The following is a 27,274-nucleotide window of genomic DNA, read 5'->3' as shown; positions in this document are numbered from 1 at the left end:
TCTTAACTAATTTTAATGTTAAGTTTTGAAGTTTATCATCTAACATATATGATCCTATATCAGCACAATAACTTCTCAGAATCATATTTATTTCTGTATTTCTGAAGCTCATTCTGGAATACAATGAATTATTAGAGGCTAAAGAAGGCTGTCCTTTCCCTCTTTTCTATTTTATTTTTGTTTGTTTTTCTTAAGGGCAATACAATAATTAATGCATGTGTACCAGTAAAGTTTGACATTTTTTAAAATAAAACAGTTTTCCCCTAATTCTTTTTATTACTAGAATAATATTCACTTTATTTCCTCTATTATCTTCAGTCTTTTGCATATGAGAAATATAGGGATGGGCTTCAAATTTTTAGCAAGAGGCTCTCTGTCCTAATGACTGGCTGGGTGGGCGTGGCTAGGTGGCCATGTGGCTGTGTGGGCATGGCCAACTCGACATTGCTTCTTTGGCCTAATTACCTAAAAAAAGATAATATACCAAAAAGTCATGCATTTATTACTTAAATAAAAGACTGGGTGAAACCAGGCTTAATAGCAGTGATTGTGAAAGGGATCTTAGAGTCTTAGTGGAGTTTCTGGTGAGTTACGTGATTCTTATTATTTGGGAATTAATCCCCTTGAAGGCTAATGGCTATGTTACCTGATTTTTTCAATGGTTCTACTTCCGCAAGCGCCTTATCTAACTTGACACTTTTACGAGGTGTGAAATGCTATTGGCTGAATGCCCAGAAAGGAAAAAAGCCTCACAAAGGTTTATTATTCTAGTCTTTCTGAGATTATTGGGGGCTCTCTGAGTCCCCAGCAGCCCACTCCTGGAGAAACAATACCTGAAATATCTATCTATCTATCTATCTATCTATCTATCTATCCATCCATCCATCCATCCATCTATCATCTATCTATCTATCCATCATACATGAGGCACAAACTTAATGAGGAAGCCATTGTGCTGCAATGGACTACATTAACAGTATGAGTGTGTGCAGATGATGTACTCTGCACTGTTAGACTGCATTTGAAGTATCAGTCTAATTATGACATTATGTTTTAAAAGGGGAATGAAGAAGTAGAATTGGGTTCAGAGGTAAAACTTCCAAGGTGATAAACATTCTGGAAAATAATCCCTGTGAAGAATAGTTAAATGGGGACATGTATGCTTAGCTTCCAAAAAAGAAGACTAAGGAGAAATATAATAGCTGACTGTAAATATATAATAAAGGATTGCCATATGGAAAAAAGGGAAGTTTGATGTTCAACAGAAATGAAAAACAGAACAAATCAAAGAGACTGATTTATTTATTTTAAAGAGAGATCTAATATGGATATTAGGCAGAATTTTCTGATGGCAAGACTTACCAAGTCTTGCCTATAATAGGGACGGAATCACTTAAAGCACGGGTGTCTAACTTACTGGGTCACGTTGCAGTCATGTGATGTATTGTAATGTTTTTCCCTTCATGCAGCTGGGTGTGGCCTGCGGGTCATGCATCTGGCCTACAGTCCACCAGTTTGATACCCCTGAGTTAAAGATTTCAAATTAGATGCCGGAAGCAGCTGTAATATATGGTTAGAGCAGGGTCTCTCAACCTCAGCAACTTTAAGATATATCGACATCAGTTCCCAGAATTCCCTAGCCAGCCATGCTGGCTGGAGAATTTTTCAAACTGAAGTTCATGCATCTTAAAGTTGCTGAGGTTGAGAAATACTGGTTTAATGGATTTCTTCACTGAGAAAGAGTTAGAATAGATGCCTTTAGCTGCCTTCTATCATCATTATACAAGCTACAACCTATTTTATGTTTTTGAAGCCTCTAATAGATTTTTTTCCAACGTTCTGTGAGAAAGCTGCTAGGGAAAGTGGGAAGGCTGTTACAGAACTCTCAGATGAGGCATTCCTAGTCTGCTTACAATGGGATGCCTGTTAAGACCAGATCAGGAGCAGATTGCAAAAGTCATCTCAGCACAATTCATTTGGTATTTTCCCATCCCTTTTAGACTGCTTAGACTTGCCTTCTCTGTCTTAGAGTAGACAATTCACTATATGACACTTCTCTTTCTGCATGCAAAAATCCTGTCATTTAATGCTGATCAAGGAAACAGTAAAGGCTTAAAATACACATTATATGCATTTTTAGATTTTTGCTTTCTTCAGACAATAGTAACTCATTTGCATGCATTAGTTAGGCAAAGGCTAATGCTGTACAAATTTTCAGATTTATTGGTTATTTGAAAAGCATTTTAACATAGTGCACATGTTCTCAGCATCTTTTTTGTCTTTTATCCTGCACAGTATTTATTTTTATAAAGTCTTTTTTGGCTATTTTTCATCTAGCTACAATGTCTTCTGTCCAGCTCTTCTTGTTTAGTTAATGATATTTTTATCTTTCCTTTTGCTTACTCACTTCTTTTTGTCTTTGTTAACTCATTTTGCTTCTTCTATTTGTACAAGTTTTATTTTGTGTGTCAGAAGCATACAAAGAGCTTGAGTGGCTCTTATATCTGGAAACTTCTTGGGTTTTCATGAGTTGGTCTCAATATGTTCTTTAGAATGTTTGCTTCAACTATAATGAAAAATTAATGTAAGATGGTAAGTAATTAAGTCTTGATTATAATTTTGCTTTTTAAAAAAATTCTTTCCCATCTATTTCAGAAATGCACATTACTGGTATTTCATACTGAACAGAAAATTCATTTTATATCCTGATTTCAGCTTACACTTCATAGAATATATTAGAACACTGCACAATTCAACTTCTTGTGGCAATTATTAGATGATAAAATTTCGTGTCTTCCAGGAGCTTTGCTTCACAGATACAACAGTGATAAAGCCCTATTTGTTAAGTTGGAATGTTGAGTTCACAACAGACTGTTATTTATATATTTGTATCCCTGTTGTGTGGCCACTTTCCTATTCAAGCAGTTGAATTTGTGGATGGACTTGCAGTGGAGGTCTCCAGACTTATGTGATGGTTTCCTAAGACACCAGCTGAGATGAAGAGGAAGAATGAGTTTCAGAGCCATCCAAGAAATACTATGGAACATCATAGGAGCATGGAAGGGTCTGTGTTGGAGTCAAGACAAGGAACAGTGGAGATGAGTGATTGTAGTGAATATTCTCCAGGAATATTAGGGAAATCTGGGAAAGAGTGGTTGGATGAATAGTCAGCTGTGCAGTCTGGAGAAGAGATGCAGCTGACCTGGTCAGCACCAACAAAGAGGCGTTGCTTCCACCACCAGATCCAGATGGTAGGGCCAAATGGAGAGAGGCACAACGGAGATCAGTGAGGTTACAGCCTCATCCCTCTTAATAATGTACCCCAATAAGTACCTATTTGAATAGATATTTAATTTGGTTGGTGCCTGAAACAATCACCCATAATCCAACTGGCTGTGGATGTTTGGAACCCTTTGATCTTTCATATTGTCTTAAATCTGTTGGAATCATATTTTGCCTTTATCCTGCTTTGAACTGGGAGTCATGTTTTGCCTTCATTCCATTTTGAATTTGGAGTCATGTTTGTCTTCATCCTGCATTGAACATGTTGAGAATCACAATGGTTTTCATCTTGTTCCACATCTCTTAGAGGCTGTTCTGCTTTGGATTGCTGCAGCTGTGTTTGCCTCTGTATTGTCTTGAATTGACTGTGTTTGTTTTGTATCCCAGCCTGGGTCATCACAAGTTGTCTCTTCAATTCTAACAAAATCAATCTGGTCTAGTAGTTTTTATGAAATAGGGCAATTTTTCAATTTTATCCATTTTGGGGAGAAAAAAATGAGGTTACATTCATGCAATATGTTTCATAGTATCTGATAACTTTAGCCTAATGAACGCCCTTTGTTGTTTTTGATTCAAAAGAATGCTAAGTTCATAATTCCCTATGTAGATTCAGAAAGCAATCAGGTGGGGAAAATATGACACACATTTATCTTTAGATCACATACACACTGATCTATTTCACCACATGGACACCTGATGAAAAGATTTACCCTCCCCCCAAATGCTGCTTTAATTCTGGTGGGGATGGTAAAAGGCTTAAGCATAACTCTTTTATTGTGTGTAATTGCTTCTAGTTCTGTACAGTAAATCCAGTTTCAACATTTCAAAGAAATCAAAGACAAAGTAAGACAGGTAGAGATAAAAAGAAAATTGGTTATAAAACGTGATGCACATGAAGCACACAAAACAGCAAGACACTATGCCATGTATCCACACTTTTTCGAGGGGAATGAGCAAAAGAGGCAGTGAACCTTTAACTGACATTTTTAAAAGTTCAATAGACTTGGGTAAGATACTTGTGATGCTCACAGCAGCAAACATGTTGCTATTCTTACTTTTCCCTTTCTTTCTTTTATAGAATAAATCAAAACATAAACTAGAAAATAAAAGGCACCATGCAGAGAATGTCCAGAATCCAGGCAGAATCTTACTCTTTTAACTCTTGCTGTTACCACCCCATGTGTTTGTATAGATGTGTGAGGTGGGTTGATTGATTACTACAGAATGGAGAGGGAGACAGGAGTTTTCAGATGGAAAGCCATCATTCTCTGAAAATAAAATAAATAGGAATTTGTTTTTCTCATTTTTTTTCTTTTCAGGGGAGGGACAGAGGATAATATTTTGTCAATGATTTAAGAGAGGCATCTTCTCTACTGTAGCCCATTGGAATTCCTGTTGTGATGGAGGCAATACCCTAAAGGCATACCCTTTAAAAATAGTTTTGTTCATACTTTGAGTAGATCTACTAAAATCAGCATCACACCATTAAGTTTATACTTTGAGTGAAAAAAGGCACATGCAGAAAAAGGCTTCTGAGATGTTGAACAGACTAGAAACCACAGAATGGTTAAAAAAAAGCTGTGTGTGTTTGATTTTCAGAAGAGAAGGTTAAGTGGGGATAATAACTGACTTTAAATATGTGAAAGGCAGTCACATTGAGGGGTTTTGCATTTATTTTTACTTGTTCCAGTGGGGAAGTCTAGAAGTTAGGGGTGACCTTTCAATAATGTAAGGAGCAATAAGGTATTAGGAAGAACCTATTGGCATAACATCTGACAATCAGTGGAATAGCTTACCATTGTGTAATGTTATTTCCCCCCTTCATAGAAGTTTTTAAACAGGCTGAATAGCCATCTATCAGAATTGGTGTAGTGAATCCTACAGAGGGTTGGACTTGATTATTTCTTAGGTCTCTTCCAACTCTATGATTCTATAAAGACTTTTAAAGTGTGATTAATCTAGGTCCCACTTCCTTTTTTTCTTTCTGGAACACTTCCAACAAACTGTAAGTTATGCTATTAATTATATTGTACAGAGTTTTCATTAATTAGCCTAGCTATACAATAAAATAAGGCCATATGAACATAAGAATAGATAGGCCAAAACAGACTAAAAACTCCTATAAGTACAATCTCTATCTTTTAAAAAAAAATCTCTTACATACTTGTTCAGTTTGATGGAAAGACTCCAATTTGGATTCCCCCGCCCCCAAGCAGAACTAGATTTTGTAGGTAGTTACAAGATGTCCAAAAGAAAATAAAAAGAAAATCCTGCTTTCATAATATAATTAGCTTTCTGATAGTCTGAAACCACATAATTAAAGAAAACCACAAGTGTCAAGCCATGCTTTCAGGGGCAACAGCTGCATGGGATGAAATTGAAATTGAAAAAATATTTCCTAGTGTGATCCCCATATTTGTTCCTCAACATGTTTTTTGATTGGTAATCTCCTATGAGGAGAATAGTCCGGCAATACTTATCAGGTTGACCCCTTCAAGGAATGCTATTTCATCTCCTATTCTCACTAAATTTAGTTCTGTAGTATCATTTCTCCCAGTTCCATGTGTCGTGTAAAACCCTTGTTAACAAATTCATAGCACACCATGTCTTTTTAGTTTATTTTGGGCTACAGGAGAGGCTTTGGGGGGACTAGAAAGCTGTGTAATCTCCCCCCAAAATAACACCTTGTCACTTCCAAGAACAATTAATCCTAAAATAATCTAAACATACCTCAAAGAGAAATCCATACACATTTTGAAGGGAACCTGAAGGTAAGGATGAAAGTAGATTTTTTTTTAATTATAGATGAAACAATAGAATTCTTCTCTTAAATTAATTTTGGCAGACCTATATAGAATCATCCACCAACACTTACTTTCTTTCTTTCTTTCTTTCTTTCTTTCTTTCTTTCTTTCTTTCTTTCTTTCTTTCTTTCTTTCTTTCTTTCTTTCTTTCTTTCTTTCTGCCCATCTTGCCCCTAAGATCAGCAAGAAAGGACTCATTTCATTAGGATAAGAACACACTCAAATTTTATTATATTATTTATAAATTTGCCACAAAATGCAGCATATAGAAGCATTTTACCATTCAATTGCTTTATAGTCAGAGATCAAGCAACATACATTAAAACATATGTAACAATTACAAAGCATACAGAAAAAAATAACATTAAAATAAAGAACACGGTTTTCTTTAGTGAATATCCTAAAGTTAACTGCCATTCCCAATACTATTTTTTTCATTACTAAGAAGAATGCTAGTTTTGTTTTTACTGCCAGTTAAAAATTGCATATTTCTTTATTACATTCTGATTGCAATCTTACAATTATATGTAAAGTCATCAAAATACACACACACACACACACACACACACACACACACAAGCCTGCTTGTTTCCTCCCCCATCCCCATATAATAAATAAAGTAACTGATACATAAAAATAAAAGCCTTATACATCAATTTGCAGCACAGTTTCACTTCAGGCTTAGGATGCAAGTATGCTTCACATCTAACCATCTCTTTAAAATAATAAAAATAATGGTGATTTGAGAACGCAAAGAGCAAAAACAGAATACCTGTAGTTTACTATCATGTGTATTAACAACATAGTCTCCTAAATTCATAACACTTTAAATTAGTAAATTACAAAATTAAAATAAGTTTATCAGAATATGCAAACTATAAGTTTTAATTAACACTATGTATGTTATAAAAATGATTTGGAGGAAGTACTTTGAATTTCTTCCTAATTCAGCACCTTTTATTCTTCATTAAGTTTGGTCAATTTTTTCTTCGGGGTTCTGTCTGAACCTGAAAACAGTGCAGCTGCTTTAAAAGTTGCAGTAATGTTTATGACTGATGGCTGGATTCCATAAAGCAGTAGCTTTAGAGCAACTTTTTTTTTCAAGCTCGCCCTTTTTTATACTGTAGCATGGCAGCAGGATAACCCCTCCTGCCAGTGGATGGCTGTTTGCCACGGAAACCTGAAAATAGCCAAGATATTTCTATGAACAGCAATGAAGTATTATCTGAGATCCAAAGGATTTCTTCTAAATCATTCTTGACATATAGAATGCTTTACTCTCTACAAGAGCCTCGGTGGCACAGTGGTTAGAGTGCTGTATTGCAGGCCTCTTCTGCTGACTGACTACAATTTGGCAGTTCAAATCCCACCAGGTTCAAGGTTGACTCATCCTTCTGAGGTGGGTAAAATGAGGAGCCAGATTGTTGGGGCAATATACTGACTCTGTAAAACTGCTTAGAGAGGGCTACAAAGCACTATAAAGTGGTATATAAGTCTCAGTATAGCAAAAATTATTATGCACTATATAGATATAAAAAGCCTAGGTGAAAGAAACTATTAAAAAGGTGCCCCTTCTTACTTGGTTTAAGTATCACTTGACTTATTTACAACAAGTACAATGGTTCATATAGAGAGTGTTTGATGCAAACCAAAACCGGAGTTTGTTTATTCTTTACCGTAAGGTGAAGATTAATAGGTTTTCAGAACAGACCTTGCTCTGACAATAGGAATAAATGACTATGATTTCTGAACTATTTCAAGGAGACCTAGAGGCTCAATATGCAAACTATCTCCTTCTATCATTGGAAGTACAGCCTTGGATTATTACTGACAGCTGAGATGCCATTAAGTAAAGGTCATGCAGTCTATTGACAATAATAAATTTCAAGATTTGGAAACTTTTAGTTGAAGTCTGCTTTGGTACATACATCAAAAATGGATATAAGAAAACCAAATGAAATACAATATACATTTTTCAGGCTTGCACTGGAATTCAGTTATATCAAAGCTATTTTACATCTTAATACTAAAAAGAATGTAGAAAGCAAACTGACCATCTAATACACAATTTAATTCTTAAATACCCACCTATCATGCCTAATTGAAGCAGCACAAAATAATGATTTGCTTCCAGGTGTAAGAAATCAGTGCAATTGTACCTTTGAATAAAAGCTTCATGTAAATACATGAAGTTAATGTAGTTTTCAGTATGTATGCCTGAAATAAAATAACTTTAACTTTTGGGGTTAACTAATTGCATTTCATAAATATGAAACAAATACCCATTGCTTAAAAATCATGATAGCAAACACATTTTCTTTTCTTTGTAAGTTATTTATTATAAAATATAAAATGGTCAACATAATCCAGGAAAAGGATAGATTGACACGTCAGTAGTGAAGCTATAAAAGTTAAGTCAGCCTTAAGAAAAAGGAGAATAAAATGAGAACATATTCTAGTACAAAATATGCAAAAAATAAGAAAAGAATGTATGACTAAACATCAAGGTAAATAATAGCATATTTATATATATTTTGGGCCAAGGATATGGTTGGACAGTTACATAGCAAATGAGTGAAATGATGTTCATAGGAAGAGTGTAAAGAAATTTATAGTCTACAGAATTGTGAAGTTTTTCTATGTTCTCTGAGCTTAGCTATTTACTTGCAGACTTACATTATCCAATTAGGTAACTCATCAGTATGAGAATGGATTTGTTGCCTGATTATATATACTAGCCTACATGGCCAATTCTGTGGGACTGTGGTTTTCTCCCAGGTAATTTCTTGGTTATGGTATTATTTTCTGCCTGATTGTTTGTCTAGTATTGATCCTTGCTTGTCTGTGGTTACCGAAGAGGATTTATTCTTGGTTCTTGTTTTGTTATTGTTGTTTCATTCCTATGTTTTCATTGTGTCTTTTGAATAGCATGTAATTTTTAAAAAAAGTTTTATGTATGTTCTTTGATGGCTGATTTGTCTGAGTGCCAAGCTTCCAATATTTCCCTAGCTAGTATGGTGTTTGGCATTTTAGTACCAGTCTAAAAACTGATGGATTGTTAGTTCTGGTCCCACCTTAGACACAAACCCAATCGGGTATCTTTGGGTCAGTCAGCTCTAGGAAGCAGGATATGCAAACTTCTAAATGATCTTGCCAAAAAAACTGCAGAGACTAGTCCAGGAAGTTTTACATGATTCATTTTGTGGGAACTTGGGTTATTACTTTGATAATGGAGCACTTGATTAGTGTGGGTTGTTTCCCCATAGACTTGGGTTTTTAGTTTATCATTATTTGCTCTGCTGATGAAGATATTCAGAAAGTATAGTGTGTTATTGAACTTTCCCTCTGAATTTTACTCCTTTAAGATATTATTGGTTGACAGAATAAATTATTTGTACTGGTCTTTACTACAGGCATCCTACTCTAGCTATCTGTGTCTATATTAACATTCTTAGAAAGGAAAAGGAGAATTCTAATTTTTGAATTTGAAATTATGTATTTGAAATAGTTTGAGCTCAAAACCAAAGCACATTTAATAATGAGGAGGTAAATATTTAAACTTGTTTTATGTTTGACATGTGTTATTCAGACTTTAGTGGAAACTTTCCAAGCTCAAAATGATCTTTCTATTTTGAATTTAATATGCAGCTATTTTGAACTTGGAACATTTGTGGCAAGGTGTGGAGAAAAAATTGTTACAAATTCAAAATTATCAGGTTTGAACAACAGTTGTGCATACCACTTTAATTTTTCTGATTCCCCTTATAGCAAGAAAATGGTTTTGCCCTGAACAAATAGCAGGCTAGAGATTTAATCAGATGATAATACAAAAACTGTTTGTTTCCAATACATATATTGGCATATCTAATTAAAGATTCCTCTGGATGGGAAAATGGCTGAAATTGAACCTACATTTCTACTATTTACACAGAAAGAATCTTTATTTTCTGCAACAATAAATCTCGAATGGGGAAATTGACCCTGAAAGCATATCTACACTGTAGGGGTTCCCTTGCCCTCATGACTGTTATTTCACAGGAAAGTTGAGACCTATTAAAATGAAATAAAATTAAAGTTAATTTAATTTAAAACACACAATTTTAAATGAAAGAGCTATCTTATTAATTCTCAAAATGTATCAAAATTCTTTCTTCAAAGAACAATTCATAGACCATTCTCAAGAACTTATGAGCAATTGTTTTTCTAGGTGGGTTTTTTTTTTTTTTTTGGTATGTTCAGTTGTTTGTTTTTAGGAAAGACTTTAAATTTCATGAATTAGTGCCCACAGAAATTGTAAGTGTGTGTGTGTGTGTGTGTGTGTGTGTGTGTGTGTGTGTGTGCAGTCAGTTATGAAAATATGCCTAAGAAAGAACAAATCATTAATCACTTGATGCTTGGTAGTATTCCAGTCCAATAAACCTTTTATAAGGATACATAACGTATATTAGTCTTATGTTTTGGTTGCTAAGATACTGATTTATACACTAGAAAAGTGATTATCCATATGCAACACCTAGGACTTCTTCTACTCAATTATCATTCTATTGGGTGCAATAGAATGATAATTGGGTAGAAGAAGTCCTAGGTATTGCATATGGATAATGTGTGACTTGTACAGAAATAAATTAAAAAAAACCTGCCCAATTTAAAAATGAATGGTTTTTTTCTAGAGTGCTATGTATACAATATGACTAAAATAAAATTTGTTATGTCCTTGTGAAATGACTTTTTTAACACTCCTATTTTATGGAGAGGAATGAGTCCACTTCGGAATCTTCTACAAAATGAACATAGAGATGGGAGTTCCTGGTTAACACGCTGTTGTCATCCTTGGAGAAACAGAATCACACACACACATGCCTCACGAAGAGTCATTACATTATTTTAAGTCCTGCATAATCATAAGAAGTTCCTTGCTCAAACATCTGTTTTTTTTAAAACTTATTTCCACAGTGATGGGATGTACAATATTCAAAATGCATTTCCCTATTTCTCATTTTTCTAAGTGGAAGAATGGTTGAGTAATTCTTCAAAAGACATAAATGGGCAAATTAGGTTGATAAATTTGTCTTAGCTTTTGAAAAACCATTTTATTTTTCAAACTATAGGTATGAGTTACAATTTTATTATTGTTCCTTATGCTGTGGCAATGTCCTCCTCCTCCTCCTCCTCCTCCTCCTCCTCCTCCTCCTCCTCCTCCTCCTCCTCCTCCTCCTCCTCCTCCTCCTCCTCTTGCTAATTTAAAGAAGAAAGATCAAAATGAAAATCCAGTAGCAGCTAAACTGCTTGTAATGTAAGTGCCTGCTTAAAGAAGATGAAATTACATGTGTTTGTTAGAAAGTTAATAATGTCTCTGCAGGATTGAATCTGAAAGAGGTGAAAAGAGAAGTAGATATTTAAAAATATGAAAAGTATCCTGCTGAATAAGTCAATGAATCAATCCAATTTTTTATGTTGCAAAGAGGACAAATCGATATATACAGAAGGCTTTTAATGGGGAACAAGAGACCCTATACTCCCTTTTTACAACACCTCTCTAGCAGCTTGAACTTAAAATGTAATATAAATAAAGAAGTAATGGAGATAATGTATAGTCATCAAGAATAACAACTAAATCCCAAGAACTGGAACTCAAGATACAGAAAGGACAACCTGAGCTGTTGAAAATTCTAGGCATTTTTGCAATAAAAGAAAGGAAAGGGGAAGGAAAAAACGTCGGCATATAAGCAAGGTTTCCTGTCCTTTCCCTGTTGCATTAGAGGTAGAATTGTATTGTAGGGAATAAATAATTTCTCAAGTACAACATTAGTAAGTATGCATGTGTAGTACTGCAGTTATTCTTTTAAAAATATTCTACAGTACTAATGTAACTTAAACATGATTTATCCATTATGGATATTATTCTTTGATTATTTAGATGTACATTTTCTTTATAGATGTGCCCCATATGTTTCTTTTTAAATGCAGTTTGGCCTACAGGTGCTTTACTTTTGAAATTGATACATTGTTCATTAATTGTGTTCATGAACAGTGTGTCAGCTTTAAAATTCAGTTGCCACATTACATGGAAGGGGAGTGGAGGAGTTGAAAAGTTCAAGGTTATTCTGTATGTCGTATTAAGAATTTCCAGTTGCAGTTAATTGGTTCTCGTGATTTATGAAGTGTAGAAGTGGGAGGAGAGAAGGGAAGAGAGAAGGTGGATTCTGTGTAACGCACGAAAATATTTTCAATATGGGAAATTGCCTTAGATCTGTTTCTAAATAAATCAATTGGAGAGAAAATGTCTCGGAGTGATTGATATCAATGATACTTTCTGGATGCCTTACACAGTGAAGTGTTTGCAAGTTAGCATCTACAGATAAACTTTATTCAGCGACTTTCTAATTTAGCAACTATTCACAATTGTTATAGTAAATAGTAGTACATAAGTAAGAGCATACACATCGTTGCAGCTTCACTTAACAACCATTTTGCTTAATCTTTACCCAAGAATTGCCATTGCACTGACTGACTGCTTGGTTATACTAATATCTTATTCTAGAGAGAGGTGGATGGGCTCCAGCAGGAATCCAAAATCTCGAAAGACATAACCTTTGGTCCCAGGGATCAATCCAGAGTGGAACCTGCAACATTATCCTAGGACATGTATATTCACCTTCATTTGTAATATCTTATTCATATACATCTTAAAATGGGGAACCCCAGAAATAATTGTTTTATGAGGTATATACTTTTAAACTATTTTATATTTTTATTAGCCTATCTTGATACCTTTTACCTCTTGTGTGACAGTGAAAATAAACAAGATAGTGAAAGATAGTGAAAATAAACCAGCAGAATGACAATCCTTCCATATTAAAATCCATATATTGTGGAAATTATCTGATAAACATTTCTATTTGAAAAGCCATCTGTTCATGGTTTCTCTCTATGGAATTAAATTAAAGTAAAACAAGTTTATTAAAGATAATTATTTTCACTAGTATATCTATCTACATGTGAAACTTAGTAGAAGCCGTAATTTCAAATGTACTTCCCAAATAATAGATGAAAAAAATGTATATGTGTGAGTGGAAGATCATAATGAAACTGAATTCAGTATATAAACGCAAACATACATACATATATATGCACATATATCCACAAATCACCCACAATGATTTTGAAAAGTTTAACAGCATGTGTAGCTGTTGAAAAATGGTAGAGTTTGAAGATTTGCATATATAAAGGATTAATACCAGGGTGATAGAAGAGAACTTTTACTAAAAACATTCAGAAAAATCATATGTGGGTGCAAGATAACCAGTTTTAAGCTTCACAGTATGGATTAGCTCTTGACTTATTTTATAAAAGAGAATAGAATGTTATGTTTCACATTTTAAGTATCCTACCTCTAACATTTAGTTTCTGATTGCAGAGTGCTGTTGAGTAATTTTCAAAAAAGCAAACATTGATGCCAAATAAAGCCACTGCTGGTGTTTATTCTACACGCAGCTTGAGGCAACAGCATTTATCAATCTGAGTTACCTTACTCTGTGATCATTGAAAGTATGTATGTGCCTGAAGGTTTTGGAACAGAATACACCGTACATTGAAATAATGATGCACGCAAATCCATGTATATGTAAACTCAAAGAATGAAACAGTGTTTACTCTTTTCTATTTTAACAAAATAGTGCTGCATGCATTCCAATTAGGAAAATTGCCCAATATGTTTGAAGTTATTTAGTATTTGTTCCTAGGAAAGAACTTCTAGAAATGGAAACCTTGAATTCAGCTGTGAATTTAATGTTAGAATTTTTTTACTATAGTCACAAAAGAATTCCAATTAAATCTTTCATAAATATTCTAATGAGAAAACATAAAATGGAACTAAATCTACATGAAGGGAAGGAAGCAGTGGAAGCATACCCCAAGGTTCCATTTTTGGCCCAATTGTCTTCAACATCTTCATAAACAATGTAGATGAGGAAATAGAAGGGGAAATCTCAAATTTGCAGATGACACTAAACTGGCAGGAATAGTCAACACTCCAGAAGAAAAGTTCAAGATCCAGATGGATCTTGAAAACTTGAACACTGGATCCTATTTAACAAAATAAAATTAAATGTGGATAAAAGTAAGGTTAAATATTTGGAGGGCGGGGAGAAAGAAAGAAAATCAAATGTATAGGTATAGATTCGGTGAAACCTGACTCAATAGCAGTAACTGTATAAGGGATCTTGAAATCCAAGTGTACAAACACTTAAACATAAGCCAGCAGTGTGTAGCAGCAGCAGCAGCAGCAAAAAAAAAAAAAAAAAAAAAGACAATGAAATCTTGATTTGTATTAGCAGAGGGATAGAATCAATATTACGTGAAGTGTTAGTACTATTTTATAAAGCTTTAGTAAGACCACTCTTTAGAATTCTACATCCAGTTTGAGTGACCATATTATAAAAAAGATGTAGAATTTCTGGAAAGAGTACAGAAAAGAGCAACAAAGTTTATTAGGAGCCTGGAGGTTAAAACATATGAAGAATGGTTGCAGGAATTGAGTTTGTCTAGTATAGTGAAAAGAAGTACTAGGTATGACGTATGACATGATAGCAATGTTCCAATATTTGAGGAGCTGCCACAGTGAAGTTGGGAGGGGGTCAACCTATTTTCCAAGATACCAGAAGGCAAGACAAGAAACAATGGATCAAAACTAATCAAGGAGAGAAACAACTTAGAAATAAGGATAAATTTCCTAATAGTGAAAATAATTAACCAGTGGAACAACTTGTCTTCAGAAATTGTGTATGCTCCAACATTGAAGGCTTTTAAGAAGAGATTGGACAACCATTTGTCTGGAATGATATAGGTTCTCCAATTTCCTAGCCTGATTCCTTAACTACTAAATGAAACTGGTTCTGTTTATTTTATACTGTACATACAAAAATTGTCATTGCATGCTATTGTGCAACATTGTCGTTCCTTAAAAATGTATACAGAGGCCAAAACCACCATCTATGAGTCTTAGTTTTACAACATTGACACACATCAAGAAACAGAAGTAGGGAATATCTCAGCAGTAAAAGGAGCAATTGGAAACTGCTTGGTTCAAAACTGAGGACTCTCTAACAATGTCTTTATAAAAAAATATATTATAATATTGTGGTATTTCTACAAGTGCTAGTGGTTTTACCTTCTTCTAGTATTTATGTAAAATACTATACTGCTAGATTTTGAAACTGACAAAATTTATTGTCAATCTACCTTTTCAAACATGGTAAAGTGTATTTCCAGTTTTGTAATCTATATTGATGTCAGGGGAAAGTACTTTTGGGGCAGAACACATTTATAAAGACTCTTTCACAAAACATTCCAGAACTATTTCTCATTTTTTTTCTCATTGTGAATGAGAATATTCCATGTAAAAATAAACATTCCTATGCAGCTGAAAAAATACCATTGGTAGGAAGATCTTTGGGGTCTCAGATGTCTCATATAACTTACTCAGAAAGAAGCTCTCACAAAAAATATTAACACCGATCTAAGCACCTGGATGAGCTTTCCTGAGCACAGGAGATAAACTGAGTCTGGCCTAATTAATACTTGCTAGAATTCCATTAATAGTAGGGCTTTAGGTTAGATTAAAAAATATTTAAAAAACCTGCAAAAATATGTTTTACTTTGTGTAATTATGAAGAGATGAATTAAATTCAAGGACTCCTCAATCATTATAATAGCTGGTAATAACTTCTCCACCTTAATACACAAGCAAAGGAAATGAAACTCCTTGCAGTTATGGTATATCACATTTTAATTATATGTGTTTTGTTATTTATTTTATATTAAGACCAAATGTAATTTTAATCCCCTGTTTCTAAATAAAGTCAGGTTGATTAACCACAACTCCAAATACATGTTAAAAATAACATTCTTTTGTATACTTCTGTTGATGTTAAATGGCAGCTGATACAATCTTTGAACTTTTGGTTTTTAATAGACTGTTTCTATTTTATAACTTTCATTTTATAAGTCCTTATATTTCATGGAAACTCATTGCCAACACCAAAATAAATCTCTTTTGTTATTATTCAGAACTTTAATAATATTTTATTGAAATAATGTATCGAAACATATTTTAAAACAGAAAAAAAAAACATCCAAGGGAACATAAGGCAGTTTTTGGCAGTTTCAAACTGCTGCAATCCATAAAGATATATATTTTCCATAAATTAATTTTCTCAAAAACCATTTAATGGCATAGAGTTAGATAGTTGTGTTTCAGAAATATTCCGGCACTGACTTTCTGAAAAAATATTATTTATGCCCAGGTCTTTCTGAAAAGCTTTGCTTACTTCTGTTCTCCTTGTCCCCACCCTTAGAGCACAAGGGGAGATCCCCAGAGCAATTGATAGTTGGTCAGTCTAATCCAGGTATATACATAGACACTGAACTGTTTGTTATGTATAGCTATCAATAGATGTTAAACTTTACCTGGTATAATTTTCTGATTCACTATAGAACAGGGGAAATTATCAAATCCTTTGTTACTTCCCCCTGCTTGCAATATTGAAATATTTATTATAAATTTATTATATTCTGTAATAATAAATATTACAGAAACTACCAAAAGTTATTTCAAATTGGGTAGGCATCTTCCAGAATGTTCTTTTAAAAAAGGGCCTAGATCGACAATGCAACATCAATTCTGAACGTACATCCATAATAAATAAATACTCCATACAACGAACATAAAAGTATCAGCGCTCAGGTTGACAAAAAAAGTCAGGAATTTTGTATCATAATTTAGATCATAAACACTTTATTCAAATATCCTTTTATCCAATGAAGGAATGCTTACCATCTCTCTAAGAAATTGAATCCATTGTTAAAACTCCTCTTACTTTTGTTTAACCTTTTTTTCTCCTAGCAATCTGCTGGAATTTACCTTTCTGTAACTTAGAGAATAGTAAAGAAAGGTAAAGTTTTAAGCTTCTTAGAGCAATAATTTCAGAAGCAGTTTAAAGTTTTAAAGCTTAATAGTAATACTTAAAAATGTATTGTTGACTAGTTTATAGCCAGGGGAATTTATTCAATGAAGCCATCATGCGACAACTGTACATTGTATTGATGTACAGTAGCTGCTGCAGTTTGTACCAATTGCTACTTTTTATGTATTTGTATTTTACTTTTATTATTTTTACAAATAATTCAAGGGATCCCTAACATTCATTTCTCTTCCTATTTTCCCTGCAACAACAACCTTGTGAGTTGGACAAAGAGAGAGTAGCTGGCCCAAGATCAGCCAGCTGGGTTTCATGGCTAAGGCAGAACATGAACTTATGGTCTCCCACTTTCTAGCCTAGCACCTTGACCATGATTAGACAAAACTGGCTCTAAAATGTTGATCCAAAAGGTCCAATTGCAATTGTCAACAAATAATGTAAAAGGTATCAAATATGGTAACACTAATCTTCTCATTATAGCTACCAGTTGTGAATTCTATGATAACAAGGGAAAGAATAAAGCCCCCAGACTAAACTTTAGTCCCTGAGTCTAATTTACTAGCACTCTCTGTCTTATATGGATAAAAATTATATGTTCTTCCTAATTAGGACAACTCTCAAATTTAGGCAACATTCAAGGATATTGGAACATTATTTTGATTCTTTACTGGTTGAATATATTGGCTTCCAGATAATAGATCAGAATTTTAACTAATAAGTATAACAGCTTTTAATCACAATTCAGGACTATTATCTTGCATAGATTTCAATTACCTGTATTCATTTGCATACCAAATGAAATAGATGAATTAATTAGCAACTTGAACCAAATTCTGAGCCATTACCTTTTTCATACCTCTTCATTCTGTTTCCATAGGGTTCACTATAAAGTAGACATTATATATTTTTAAAATACTTTTTAAAATACAGAACCATGCTTTAAGGTTTAAAAAGAACAAAAGTTTTGATCCACACAGCTAGCATCATTTCATGCAGACTTTGTAAAGACCAAATATATGTCTTATTTCAAAGTGCAGAAGAAGTATTTCCTTGGCACAAGATGGAAGCAGAAGGTGGTGATAGATGGTTGAAGGACTTGCTACAGCTGTTGAGATTCTGGCAGGTGCAAATGGTGCAAAGAAGGCAGTTCAGTATTTGACTTAATGCCAATAACATTGATGCCCACAGAAGATAATGCTGTCATTGTCATGGGATATGTTTAGCATCAATATATCTATTTGCTGTAGTTCCAGGAAGATCATTGGATGCTGCAGCTGTTTGACATTAAGGTAGCTTGACATTTTATGTGATAAAATTACAGTAGGTACAGTCATACGTACTAAGACATTGGGGAGATGCAATATTTTAATAAAATGCAGAAAATCAAAGTAAGCTCCTACAGCTAATTATCAGTTTAACCAGATCATTCCTAGTTAAGTTGATTTTTTTAAACTAGCACATTATTATTACATTATTTCAGCAATGTCCTTCCAAATATAATAAGAATGCTTGTAGCTAATAGACAAATATCATATGGTACTATTTTTTTTTGTTCCACCTACTCAAGATTAAAAAAAAAACCTAATAAGTTACATCTATTCCTTCTACTACAGCATATACACTGATAGATTTTTTACCCATTTTCCCTGCTGTGAGCCTGATCTTTGTGCTACCAAAATGTCAGCATAATAACTTTTGTCAGCTTCTTGCTTCTTGATGGTGCTAATTCAGGATGTGCTGCTCTCTTGATCTCTTATAATATTTTATCCACAGTATTATCTGTAAAGACTGAATGACAATTGATATCATGTAGGAGTAGCACTGCTTCAAGCTAAAATAGGCTGCATAATTGTTGAAATATAGACGAGTTTGCAATTAAATATCTTGTAGGCATATTAGTAAGAGGGAACACTTGTCCTCTGTGAGCAGAATTCACATAATATGTTATCTTGTTAACTTAAATTGAATATGATGCACTTTTGTACAATTCAGATCACCCTCCTACATACCTAGTTTCCAAAGTAATGTCAAGATTTCTGTTGTGAAATTATATATATAAAGCTTGGCACGTGGCTAGTAGGAAAACAATTAAGTATTCACTGCTAATCAGAATGAAACATTTTTTAAAATTTATTTTGTACTAAAATAATACACTAAAGTCCAAAATATATTTGTATTGATTGAAATCAAAAGTAAGAACATATTTTTGGTAAGAATTCAGTAACAGACACAGATAAAAGTCACACTTCCACAACTAGGATACAAATTAGGTGGGAAGTTGGTAGGATGGAGATCCAAATCAGGATTTAAAAATACATTATTGTTACTAGATTCTTTCTGAAACAGTAGTTATAAGTTAATCAGTCAGGTATTCTTGTAAATTTATTATATCTCATTAAATACAAAGCTAGCAATGGTGTTTTGCTACATGCAGGTAAAGTCTCAGGTAAGGGGAAAATATTACAGTAGAAAATGTTGTAATTCAAAGATATGTAGACAAATGTCAAGGAGTGAAGTTAGAATATCTCCTTATGAGAAGAATATATATCCTTATGTTAATATATCCTTATGAGAAGAAACAAATATTTGATTACTTTGGTTCACTATAGGTCTTAATGAAATTTATTTTGTCTTTAGCATTTTGGCAGGTGATAGCTACTTTATGTAGTTACAGTTTCTTTTATGCAAAATTGATTATTTAGGTCTATGTAGTTTTAAATGATAAATGATATGTATTATCTTAAATTATATCTATTTGCTTTAAGATAGAAAATGTTCTTCTGAGTAATTGACTTAAATCAGAATAGGAACAGGAGGCCAGTAGATGGCAGATTTCTTACATTTTTTTAAAGAATAGAATTAAAATAACATATAGTGTGATGGAGCCTTTCAGGAAATACTAATATACATTACAACTGGGATTCCAGAAATATCAATTTATTTATTTATTTATTTATTTGATTTGCCAATTGTTTACAAGATAATAAGTATAAGTGTATACATAGTTGTGAATACATGAAATGGGTACATATAAGAAAAATAAAAGAAGAATAAGAGAAACAATAGGACAGGGACGGTAGGCACGTTGGTGCGCTTATGCACGCCCCCTACAGACCTCTTAGGAAAGGGGTGAGGTCAATAGTAGACAGTCTAAGGTTAAAGTTTTTGGGGTTTGGGGAAGAAACTACAGAGTCGGGTAGAGTATTCCAGACATTGACCACTCTATTGCTGAAGTCGTATTTCCTGCAATCAAGTTTGGTGAGGTTAACTTTGAGTTTGTATCTATTGTGTGCTCTTGTGTTGTTATGGTTGAAGCTTAAGTATTCATTGACAGGTAGGACATTGCAATGTATGATTTTATATACCATGCTTAAATCAGACCGAAGACGGCGTAATTCAAGGTTTTCTAGTTCTAGAATTTCAAGTCTGGTGGCATAAGGTATTCTACAACGAGTAGAGGAGTGGAGAACTCTTCTTGTGAAATATTTCTGGACTTTCTCAATTGTGCTAATTTCCCTTACATCATTCTGTCATATGTAGAAAATTAAAATAACAGCAGCAACAACAACATTTACATTGACAAAATCACCACAGTCAATTGCAAATAGCAGCTTTACTCAGTACAACTTAACACCTGTGCTAATAAGATCAACAAACAACTACATCAGATCCTTGGAAAGAACTCAATGCATGGATAAACATTCCAAATCCAATCTAAACATCTCGTGTGATTAATTCACAATAATAAAGCAAAGATCTCCCAATGAAACACAACCTTTATGTGCTTGTGTGAATTGTAACTCTGAAAGCTATGCCAGAGGTTCAATCATATTGAACAGGTCTCATCAGAGGAGTCAGATGAAGAATGTCTATCCCATAATAATATGATGAGATGTAATTTACAGAAGCCAATACTAGATTAATAATCCTTTAGTTTAAAAGGGACTGTGCTAGATGTTGGAGTTCCAGGACATTGGTGACAAATTGGTTACAAGTTTGCTGGCAAACAGGGTGAGAAACTGCAAGACTGCTGGAAAAGAAGGTGCTTATCCATCCCAAATATAAAAAGTTTGAAAAATAATAATCTATTATTACAAATCAAGTCCAACAAGAAAAGGATATATCAAAAAAACTGTATCCAGAAAGAACAATAATGAGAATCAGAAATAACAGAAGAAAGGGTAGCAGATCAACATCAATTTATAATATGAAATAAAGTATTCATAGAAGCAGAACTGAAAGAATTGTAAAGGTCTACCCAGGGCAAAAAAATCAAAGCTTTGCCAGAAGTAATTCGGACTGTAAAGGCAAATGAGGGGGAGTAGGCAGTGGAGGAAGTCAGCATTGTTAATCAATCATTTTTATTCCAAAATCAGGAACCATCTCATCTACCTTTTCCTGAAAAAAGAACAAAAATAGATTTGAATCAAATAATAGCTCAGCGTCTAGAACAGAACAAAAATAACAGAATAAGATTGCATGCATTGAAGCTTGTTCAAAAGAAACAGCTAGCACAAGTAGTAAAATGTATCAATACTATAATATCAGATATAAACACCATTGAAAAAATGTTCATCTGTAAATTACAAAAGACCATCCTGCTTGGATCCATACATATACTACTTGCTGATACATTATAACATTCTATAATGATAATATATTAAATTTGAAGAGGTAAGAAAAAAACCCCACACACATTCCAAAAAAAGTTCTCTCATTTTCAGAGTGAGTATAAGCATCTTGCCATTCCCTAATCGTTGTTGGAAGAACTGTTTCTTGATATCCATCATTTAGTTGAAAAGGTTTACAGAAATCCACATATTCTTTCAACTGATACATGATTTGCCACACATTTTCCTCCTTGTTAACATTGTTACTTGCTTCAATTATTTTTTTATTATTGTTTACAAAGAGAAAAACAAGAAGATTTAAAAGTAAATAAAGTATGGTAATGTTTTTGAGATTCCAGAACTATTTACTTGAATCTGTTTCACTGTTATTGGGTTTGTATGTTTCATACAGCTATAGATTGATTGTGCATTGTGTCATATTCAGATAAAATTATGTGTTTTATGTATATTGTATATGAAAAGAAATATTTTTAGAAAACCTGAAGAATTCAAAAAGTAATAATTAACATTTGAGCCCCATTCTTCAGCGTGTGCTTTAAACTATAAATTACTTTTTGCATTTTCTTTCCACAAAATAACTAAATGTACTCAAGCAATTAACTTCTAACTGCACCTTCTTGAGAAGTAGTAAGAAAAATGAAGTGGTAAATTAAATGTTATATTTTGCAAAAACATATTACACCAAAGGGAAACAATGAAACAAAGTGTTAATTGTGCATTTTCTTACAGTAGGTGATTTGACAGTGCTACATCTCATATAGAGGCTCAACATTTGGTTGTTGATACACATCCTAATGGAAAGCCAATTTGATATATAAAAATGATAAAGGGCCCTTTTATTTACAGTAGTAAAATAACAGTAAGTTGTATTTTGTCACACTTTTTAAAATTTAACTTATTGGTGTTCCAAAGCTCATCATTTGCAATAATTATGTCAGGTACAATGAGTTTACTTTGTTTCATTGGCTTCATGCCATTTTACAACTGTATTATAATCTTAAAATGTATTTGTGGAAAGCAGTGTTTCAACTCAGTTAGCATTGCTTGAGTCTCTGCAATCTTGATCAGAAACCAGTTATCATAAATAAAATATGATTTCCAAAGTAGAATCTTCTTTGTCTCTCATTAAGCAAATCTCAAATTGCTGCTTACAAACTCTTATGAATGTCCATCATGGCTACTTAAAATGTGTAAAAGTAGGTTCTTAATTATTGAGGTTTTTTAGTTGAATAATCGGTATTTCATCAAATTCAATAGATAGGAATGTATACTCAAACAACTACATTCCATAGCACTCTGATAATGTAAGGTACGAACATTGTGGTAGATTGTCCTAGCATCAATGGTCTGAATAGGATGGAACTTGACCTAGAAATTTGGAAAATTGGTTCTGTTTTCCAGTTTTTTCCACAACCTGAACAGAGAAATTGGAAATGGTACAGTGCCAAGATTTAATGTGCACAAAATCTGTAGAAGTATGTTGTTAAATATGTTGAAGCTAGAGAGAAAAATCAAGAATCAAAGCAGATGATTAAACTTCAATAATTCTTAATGAATTCAAACACAAACTAAATAAAAAAATATTGCAGCCAGAAGGATGCATTCTAGATTGAGTGACTGAGAAATACAGAGCCTTCAAACATGTTTTAAACTTTTTTTTGTGGACTATTGAAAGATAGACCTGACAATTCTTGGTTGTAGCTTTTATGGTTCATTAAAGTTCTCATAAATAACATGTCAACAACTAAAACTATGTATAAAGGAAAGGTAAAGGTTTTCCCTATTCAGTTGTGTCTGATTCAAGGGAGCCAAATGTCAACTCATAAAAACATTTCTATGGCCGTTTTATAGTTGTCAACAGAAAAGGAGGGGGGAAAGGGTATTGAAAGAGCAGTGCGGCAGCTCAGAAATCCAAAGTGCTTTCCATACATAGTTTTTCAGAGATTGTAACTAGATGACTGAAGTTTCTGCTGTGCAAAAATCTAACTGGAGAACATGATTGATGATTCTTGGCTATGGGTGTGTCTCATTGGAGAATATGAACTATGATACACCCAGATATATCATAAGTGAGGGTGGGGAAAAACTAGAGGGGTGGGGGAAAACTAGGATCAAAGGTGAAAGTGAATTATGTTTCTCAGAGTCAGCTACACCCAGGTAGTGCCAACGTGTCCCAATAAATCCTGTTTAATTTTGGAACTTTGGCTTGAGACTCATGATTTAATTGGGGTAACTGCTGGAATCCTGATAGCTAGCTAAGTCTGAGATACATAATTCACTGTCAATCCTATACCCTGATTTTCCCCATCCCTCTGTGTGTATCATAATTCACCCAGCATAATTGACCCTGTTTGCTGCTACGGGCTCTTTTTTCTTGTGCTAGTAAGAATGGATTGGCTGTGGGACTGGGAACTGGTCAGAGCTCCAAAGCTCCTCATGGAACCACTGAGAAGATCCATAGAATGGGCTGAGGGAGGAATTTGACCAAGCTATCATTAGAGATGACAGCCCATCATGCTGCCCAAAACAGAGAGGAGTTTCCACAGAGCCTTTTGAAGTGAGGAGGAGCAGGTGAGACCACAGCCCCCCTTCTCTACCCAACAGAAGAAAAAAGAGCCCACAGCAGCAACAGTTTCTCTCCCACACAGCAGGCAGCCCCCTCTTCCTGTGCGAAGTAGAACCGTGAAGGAAGATAGACACCTTGACCACAGGGTTACAGAGGATGACAGGAGGAGGGTGGAGCAGAGCTCTATGAATCACCCCAGTTCAGAGGAAAATTTGATGGAGACCCAGACCAGCCAGCTCTATTCCTTGACTCAGCTGAGATCCATCTAGAATGCGATGGACATGTCTACCCCTCCCCTAGAGCCATGGTGAACGTCATTTCTGAGGGGTTAGAGGGAGAAGCAAGAGGATGGCTAGCAACCCTCCACAAGAGAAAGGTCCCCCAACTACATGATGCAGATAACTTCCTACGACTGCTAGAGGCCAGATTTAAGGAGGCAGAGGATGACCTGTGTATGGAAGATAAGCTCAGCAAACTAAAGCAGGGAGGGTGACCCATCAAGAAAAACATCCGTGAATTCAGGAGAATCAGTGGGAAGATACCCCTTTGCCTGAACGGATGCTGGTTCGTTTTTTTAGAATGAGCCTGGACAAGCAAATTAGCAAAGTAACCATCTATCAGGACATCCTGAACCGACTCTCTGAGTAGTTCCGAGTAGCTATAAAAGATGATGGGGCATTATGTGCTCGCGACATGAGGAAGCCACTGGGAACCAGAGACAGGGGCAACCAGACCAGAGGCCACCAAGCCGACAGGACAACACAGCACCAACCAACCCTCTCATGAAGCCCAATTAAATGCTACTGATGCGGGGGGTGGGGCACATGGCAGCGGCATGCGCAATTCCAGACTTAAAACCAAGGCTGAAACCATCATCCGGGGCATAACCATGGGGATGCTGCAACAGTTTGTAAGTGTTAAAAATGGCCATAAGTCACTTTTTTCAGTGCTGTTATAACTTTGAATGGTCACTAAATAAACTGTTGTAAGTCAAGGACCACCTGTACTTCAAATCAAAATGGAAAATAAAGAAAAGCTTGTATATGTTTATGTGTATGAACATGTATATGTTCATGTATATGTGTATGCACGTGCATGTTTGTGTGGATGTAAGCCATCAAGAATCATTGAGGATGTGGCCAGCCTAAGATATAAATTTAAAAAATAAGCAATGGAAACTAAGAAAATAACATCTCAATTTTATATTGGGCAGAGGCATTGATCAATTAACCATATTTTTCCTCAATAGTTATTGAAGAATAAGTTCACTCTGATCAGTGGTAGTTGTAGTAGCATAATTTAGTGGTAGTAGCATACATTTTTACTTTACTTCTGAAAATCAATGTAAATAACTATGAGCAACATGACCGCTATTGTGTTACCTTCAAAGTAACACTTTGAACATTATAAGAGTAAAAAGAAAGAAAGAAAAGAACTAGCATTTATTTTCACTAGGAAAAGAAAAATAAACCCTCTTCTAATTAAGTTTAGGTGGCTGTATTAGAAGATAAAGGAAATATTGAAGATTTTTAATATCAGTTACAGAAAGAAATTGTAAAAGTGTATACTACCTATTTACCATTAATTAATATGAATGTCATTTACAAATCTAATTGTTCATTTTGCTTGCTTGCTTGCTTGCTTGGTGTATATAATTGTTCTTTATTAACGTTACTGAATAAACCCAGAAGAGATCATCTTTGGTGTGTTTCATTTCATACTGTTTGGAACTATCAACCCATAATCCTTGAAATCCATATTGATTTATACTATTGTGAATGGCAATGGCAGTGACAGAAGAGAAAAAAGAAAATTATTGCTCAGTAGTGCTGCTCCAAAGATAAAGTAAATTGAATAGAATATCTCTGCACCATCTCAATTCCATTTTAAAACTATTTTACTTTATGAAGGAAATGAAGGGAAGATTTGTAATATAAAACAAAGCAAAACTGTAGAACTACAAACCTTACTGTGTGCTTTATTCATTGTCTTTTTCAGTCATTTCACCCTGTAATTCCAACACATCAGAATTAGAGTGATAACCCTATTTTTATAGACTTTATCATATTTCAAAGTGCTTATAAGCATTTATTATATTAAACCAGTTTGTGTCTATTCCTTTTTATTTTTTCTTTGCAGCCTTAAGAAATATTGTGCAAGACACAATTAAAAGCAACAGTTATTGAAAAGGTAGAGATAAACCACAGCAAAGCAAAAGTATATCTAGAATGATGTTTTCATTTTAATGCAAAGTATTAGCAAGTATCAGCAAAACAATAAAATTCACTGAATGGGAGGGAGAATGCTATTACTATAATTATGTGATATAATGGCTCCTCAAAAATTTTAAAAAGTCAAGGAATGTCCACAGTAGCCTGTCACATATATTATACATGGATATAATAGATCTTAATATAATATCCAATATATTATTATTTTATATTAATACAGTATATTAATAATACTATGTTAATATATTAATATGTGTTGATCCAATAGGGTGTGGGAAGAATAATTGCCCATTTGGCCAGGACAACAACCAAGAGTTTGCCAGCCAATGTTGAAATGTTTACCTTTATTCAAAAACTGTAAGCAAGTCTAAGGTCTTATCTGTATTAAGAAAAGGATGGGCTACCTAATATTTTGAGATTGCAGAAATGGATGTCATTCTTGTTTACCTCCAACCTGCTGGGAAGGTGAGCATCTCTGAGCTTATTTGCTTCTTATCATATTTTCCCCATCTCATGGTATAAGGAAGGAATCCAATCCACTTCATCCCATTCTCTCTTTATAAGGGTTTGTGAGCCTTGCTTGCAATGAAAGTCTGCACTATTACTCTGTTTCTTTCTTTTTTTCAAGATCAATAATGAGTTGATGAAATGCTGACTATTTTTCTTTTTCATTTGGGTGTAGTGAACAAGAATTCTATTATGTTTTCTTTTCTAGTAGTAAGAATTATAACATTTCTCTCTCGTCTCGTCTCCTCTTCTCTCATGTCTTGCCCTGCCTCTT

Source organism: Notechis scutatus, chromosome 4 (genome assembly GCF_049901735.1).
Source record: "Notechis scutatus isolate UNSWTSFEM ecotype Mainland chromosome 4, rNotScu1.2, whole genome shotgun sequence".
Taxonomy (NCBI): domain Eukaryota; kingdom Metazoa; phylum Chordata; class Lepidosauria; order Squamata; family Elapidae; genus Notechis; species Notechis scutatus.
This window is presented reverse-complemented; position numbering follows the sequence as displayed.